The 6760-nt window shown below is 39.3% G+C and overlaps 1 pseudogene; it reads right to left on the reverse strand.

Annotated features, from left to right (window-relative positions):
- Positions 1-6174: 6174 nt before the first annotated feature.
- On the reverse strand, positions 6175-6466 carry LOC133776769 (histone H4-like; annotated as a pseudogene).
- Positions 6467-6760: the final 294 nt, after the last annotated feature.

Genomic DNA, 6760 nt, shown 5'->3' on the forward strand with positions numbered 1-6760 from the left:
CTGCACATTAGACAACACATTAAGGACAGATCCCACATGGGATGTAAGTACACAGTGACTTCTATTGCTGACTTAACAATTTGACACTCCTGTTCATGGCATCAGTAATCTCCCTAAGCTCTAGTCATGAGTTGCCAGGGCTATGGAAGCCTTTAGAGTTCGCTGACTTTGATCTTATTCCGATAGGGTCATAGTCAAAGTGGAAGTTCTCTCCTCCCTTCAGAGAAAGGTACCTCCTTCTTTGATGGCCCCGTTCTTTCCACTGGGAAAGAACAGGAGTCACTGTGCACTTACTCCTCATGTAGGAAGTTATGGGAGGGGGAAGCCATTGTAACCCATAAGCTGTACTTTGGAAATTTATATTCATTAAATAAAAGTTTAATAAATGAAAAAAAAAGTAATGATAATTTCAAAAAAGATTTGCTCATCCTCAACTAATGTGTTTGTTCTGCTAATTCATAATGTTTTGAGCAAATTATAAGTGCTGGGGTCCTGCAGTTTCAATGACACAAAAGAAAACAAACCACTCTATTTTGATTTTTCTTAATTTTTTTTTTCAATTTTTTAAATTGAAAACCAAACCCCAGCACAATTTGTGTTCTGTTCCAAGGAATAGAATTAAGGGTCAAATAACCTTTAATTTCATTTTTAGTCATAAAATTCTACTGTTGTATGCATTTAAACATGGTCATTTCCTTCTAATATAACAATTCATCATTGATTGTTTGTGCATTTCTCTGTTCAGTGGGGAATTTACTTTCCTTTTTCTCCAAACTGACTCCTTACACTTGTTATTCTTGATTTGGGTATTTGTGTGCCTTTTTCTGTTTTAGATGAATTCATCAAAACTTGTTTCTATGGTTAAATACATACTCAGGACTCCAAGGTACATCAAATGGCAAATCACTACAGAATTTTTAAATTCTATAAGTCATTTAATAGTTAAGGCTTTCTAAAAATGGTAACAATTTGCCTGATCATTATTTGTATCCTAGAACATGGAAGATTTCAGAGAAGTTCAGGAAAAAGAAGGGTTTTAAAAAATCCTGAAGGCTGGGCCATAATTGTAGCACAATACTGTAACATGCCGCATGTGATGCTGACATCCCATGCAAGCACCCTTTTGAGTCCCAGCTTCCCATCCAGCTTCCTGCTACTGTGCCTAGGAGAGCAGTGAAGATGGCTCAAGTACTTGGGCCCCTGCCACTCATGCGGGACAAGCAGATGGAGCTCCTGGCTTCAGAATGGCCCAGCCCTTATCAACTGTTGGTGTTGTCTGGGGAGTGAACCAGCAGAGGAAATTTCTCTCTCCCTCTGTCTCTGTCTCTTCTCTGTAAGTCTGCTTTTCAAAGAAATAAAATCTAAAAAAAAAAAAAAAAAAATCCTAAAAACTTTTAGTAAGCAATCAATTCCTTCATATAATCCTTTGATAGTTTGTTTCTATTCTTTTTATAAATGTTTCATTTATGTAAGGTGAGCAAATTTCATGTATTTCATATATACAGGTTTAAGAGCATAATGAGCATAACCACACTACCCTTCCTCCCACACAGAGCCCCACCCTCCCTCCGCCTCCTTTTTTCTTTCTTTTAGGTTTTACAGTGACATACTTTCAGTTTATTTTATAACAAGCTTAACTCTCCACTAAATAAAGAATTCAACAAGTAGTAAGAAAACCACTGTTCCTCAGGAGTATACACCAGGGCTAAAAACAACAATCAAATTTTTTCAATATGTCAATTTTGCTCATATACCTTACTTTTTTGGTACTCTGTATATCATTTACCACAAATCAGGGAAAACATAGGATATTTGTCTATTGGGGAGCTGGCTTATTTAAGAAATTTACAAAAGAAAGAATGAAAGAAGGGAGGGAGAGAAGGAGAACATGAAATAAAGTTAAGTGTGTGCCTTTGTCTCCAAAAGGGTTCTTATTCCACTTCTTATGTAAACAATTTATATGCTTCTACTTATCTTACTCTTTAAAGAATCCTAAGAGTTTTAGCCTCATAAAGCCATCAGATAGCTATTCTGCTTTGTATTTCTTATCAGCCACTGAAGAGGGAGGGGTTACATACTGAGAGAATTCCCTTTGCTCAGTAAAAATGAGGAGAAAAGCCAGTATCTACAGTTAACTTTAAAATGTGCTCATTTTTTCTAGGACCACATATTTTTCCACTTTATACCTAATTCCATCATGTACAAAAGTAACACATACGGTTGGAAAAAATGAGGAATGATAACATACTGTGACAAATGTTACAGAGATGACCTGTCCCTTTCTCAGTTGGAATGTATTTCCAACAACAATAAGAAACAATAAGGAATTTTTGTTTTGTTTTGTTTTGTTTTCAATCCATCACTCCTTCTAAATTTCATTTTAATCTATTACTCTTATCTGAAGAAAAGCTGATAAATAATGTTAAGCTACATAAGACAGAGATGCATATTCATAAATCCTTATGAATTATTTGTGAAATTGAAAGGAATCAACCTGTATCTTATAGGAATGCAATTAAAAGTACTTGACTCACAAGATGATAAATCAAAATGAAAATATAGTCCCCTAAACACACACAATTTGAAACACTGCAAGGAGAAATAGCACATCTTGCTGGATTACACTTCCCAGAGTAAAAGTAACATTTTAAATATTAAAGCTACTGTCTTAGATCATAAAACATTCTGATGGGTATAAAGGTATACCACATTTTAATAAGCTAAGCTGATGGATGATTTAAGGTACTTTGGTATAACATATTATCTTCTGACACACCTGCTTTTTGAACATCTAAAAGGTTTTATACTTTTATTAAAGTACCTAGGTAACTGAGAACCAAAGAAACTCCTCAGGCTAGGATTTAAATACACTCAAGGTGCACAAGAGAAATTAACAATGATGCACTGCACAGTATCTTTCTGTTGCACTCTCCGTGCTAGATTAATAATCAAGTGATATATAAAGTTGTCAAAATGCAGTGAATTTTTTTAAAAAAGGAATATATAATTGAAGTGAATGAACTGAAGATTAAGCTACAATATTTTGTATGGAAAAAGCTTAAGGCTGTGTCCTAAGGTTAATAATTTACATGAAATAGTTTAGCAAATGGTATTCTAATGGCTTCTCAACCTGGCAATGTATTTTTCTTTCTTTTTTTTCTGTTCAGGAGTAGGTACAGAGTGAGCATTTTACCCAATAAAAACTGATTTTTTATGGGAGTACATACTATTTTTGGATGAGCACCATAGCCTAAGAGTGTTTAACCTACTTAATATTTTTTTCTTTTCATATAAATGGAAAAATATGAGAAATCAAATGAAAATCATCAAAATTAAAAACATCTTGGTGTGGTATATTATGAACCCCATTTTAACTCTTACTAGTCAGAGAACCTGAGGCACTAGATTCTTAGAATCTCCATTACATTATCTATTTGGTGATACATTAATGCTTAACTGAGATAATTTATATAGAATAATTTATGCTGTAGAGAAGTATGAAATGTAAGGACACATTATTGGGAGGCAAAATGAATGACGGTTCAATGAAAGCTAGGATATTGGAGACATCTCCCAATACTAGAGACCTGAGCAAGTGATGCTCTTTATTCCTAACAAATCACAACTGGATGATGGAAGAACATTCAATTCACTGCATACAAAGATATGAGGAATGTAGCATCCAAGAGGGTCCTTAAAGTTGGCCCAACTCTGACTCCTCTGATGTACCACAAAACACCTCTGACCATCAAAAACCATGTGGATCCATTCTTTCCCATTTTGATCCCACACTATTGCCTGATTCCAAAACATCACAAGAGAAGATGTGCCCTATATCTGACCTCTGTCAACTTTCTCACTGTCCAAGTTTCTTAATTTCGAATGTGCTTAAGCATCACCAGAATACAAGGTCTGAGGTGGGACCTCAGATCCCATTTCTATTAAGCTCCCAGGGGAAGGAGGATGAAGCTGCAAGTCTGGATGTACCTTGAGCAGCGCAGTGCAAAGGTGGTCATTCTCAAGTCCATCTGCACACTGGAATCCTGCAGAGGATTTTTTTAGAAAACTTTTAATTAATAAATATAAATTTCCAAAGTACAACTTTTGGATTATAGTGGTTTTCGCCCCCATAACCACCCTCCCACTCACAAACCATCCCATCTCCTACTCATTCTCCCATCCCATTCTTCATTAATTTTCATTTTTAATTATCTTTATATACAGAAGATCAACTTAGTATATACTAAGTAAAGATTTCAACAGACTGCACCCACACAGACACACAAAGTATAAAATACTATTTGAAGACTAGTTTTACCATTAATTTACATAGTACAACTCGTTAAGGACAGAGCTCCTACATGGGGAGTAGGTACACAGTGACTCCATTGTTGATTTAACAATTGACACTATTTATGATGTCAGTAATCACACAAGGCTCTTGTCTTGAGCTGTCAAGGCTATGGAAGCCTCTTGAGTTCACAAACTCCGACCTTTTTTAGACAAGGCCAGAATCAAAGTAGAAGTTCTCTCCTCCCTTCAGAGAAAGGTACCTCCTTCTTTGATGGCTCGTTCTTTCCACTGGGATCTCACTCACAGAGATCTTTCATTTAGGTCATTTTTTGCCACAGTGTCTTGGCTTCCCATGCCTGAGAAACTCTCATGGGCTTTTTAGCCAGATCGGAATGCATTAAGGGCTGATTCTGAGGCCAGAGTGCTGTTTAGGGCATTTGCCATTCTACGAGTCTCATGCAGAGGATTTTTAACAAACAAGTTCCACTACACAGACATTCTGACTTCATTGCTCTAGGTCAAGCAATGGATTTTTTTAAGCCCTCAAATGATTACAATGTGGAACCATTTTTGAGAACTGGGACTCTGTGAGTTGTCCACATCACTAGAGATATTAGTCAAAATTATACTTGTCTCGTGTTTTTTGCATGTAAAATGAGGGCATTTTAACATATTAATCTGTGATATTTTCCTCTGGATGCTGGGGCATTTCCTTCCTCCCAGTCAAGGAAAGAGACATGTTCTGGGTTCATTGTCTCAGGGGAGAGAAGAAAGTAGAGACAGCTTCCAAGTCACTGGAATACAACTTCCCCAGCCTAAGCTGTGAGGAGAATTTGGGAAATACTCATGAGGATGCAACAGGAAAGGGTATTCAGGTAACAGTGGGAATGGTTGAATAGAACAGGAATCTGTACGTCTGAGGCAAAAAGAGGGTGTATGTGGAGGGGGGCTGAATCCTGGTGGCTGAGAACCCCTACTTTATTTTTCTGGAAGTTCTGCTGCCTGTGTATTTCCTGACTGTAGAGGAGAGGCATCTTTTTTAAAAAATATATATCAGCTGGGTTCCTTAGCACAAAGCAGCAGCAGCTCTTTAGAGCTGAAAGGTGATGGTGAAAGATGTGTCTCAGCCACAACCTGGCACATTGGTAGGCAGTTTGCACACTTCCCTACCATCCTCCCAGGACTAATGATCAAGAAACTAGAGATGTGGCACAGTTATGGAGTAGTGGACAAACTGTGTTCTTTGTGTTTTTCTGAAGACCTAATAAATAGAGGTATTAATTTAGAAATTAAGTTAATGGAAAATGTTTAAAGTTATGTGTCCTCCATAACTGAGATTTTTTGCCTGCTACGTCATTCTGTCATCCAAGAAATCTCTCCTCTAGAGTTGGCATGCATCTTTTAGTGAAATAAATATATTGTTGCCAGATTATGGCTTGGATGCTGATTGTCGCCCAAGGGCTCATGTGTTGAAAACTTGGCTCTCAGTGTGGTAACACTGGAATGTGCTAGGGAATCTTTAAGATCTGGGGCCTAGTAGGAGGTCCTTAGGTCACTGAGGGCATGCTCTCAGAAGGAGTTAAAGTAGTTCTTATGGGACTCCTGCATTGGTTCTTGAGAGAATTGTTAGGAAAGAAAACGGCAGGCCATCTCTGGACTCCTTGGCTTCGTGTCTCACAATGTGACATCTTCCTCTCTCAACTGGGCATGTGTTTGCAATGCCACGTACCCAGAGGGCTTCACCAGAGCTGAGCTGATGTCCGTGTTATGCCCTTCAAACTCTAAAACCGTGAGCTCAATAATCCTCTTTTCTTTTCTTTTTCTTTTTCTTTTTTTTTTTTTTAGGGCCTTTGGGTGGGGGTGTGGGGCCGCGGGGGCCGCTCAGCCGCCAAAGTCGTAAAGTGTGCACCCCTGACGCTTGAGCGCATAGACCACGTCCATGGCCGTGACCGTCTTGCACTTGGCATGCTCCGTGTAGGTGACGGCGTCCTGGATGATGTTCTCCAGGAAGACCTTGAGCACGCCGCGGGTCTCCTCGTAGAGCGCCACCGCGCTGGGCCAGGCGGTGGATGGCGGGCTTGGTGATGTCCTCGATGTTGTCGCGCAGCACCTTGCAGTGGCGCTTGGCGCCACCCTTGCCCAGGCCCTTCCCACCCTTGCCACAGCCAGACATCATGTCTTCTCAGTAGAAGAGCTCACAGCAACTAATCATCTTTTCTTTTTTTTTTGTTTGTTTGTTTGTTTTGTTTTGTTTTTTTGTTTTTGACAGGCAGAGTGGACAGTGAGAGAGAGAGACAGAGAGAAAGGTCTTCCTTTTGCCATTGGTTCACCCTCCAATGGCCGCCGCGGTTGGCGCGCTGCGGCCGGCGCACCGCGCTGATCCGATGGCAGGAGCCAGGGGCTTATCCTGGTCTCCCATGGGGTGCAGGACCCAAGGACTTGGGCCATCCTCCACTGCACTCCCTGG

This window comes from Lepus europaeus, chromosome 18 (assembly GCF_033115175.1).
Source record: "Lepus europaeus isolate LE1 chromosome 18, mLepTim1.pri, whole genome shotgun sequence".
NCBI classification, from domain to species: domain Eukaryota; kingdom Metazoa; phylum Chordata; class Mammalia; order Lagomorpha; family Leporidae; genus Lepus; species Lepus europaeus.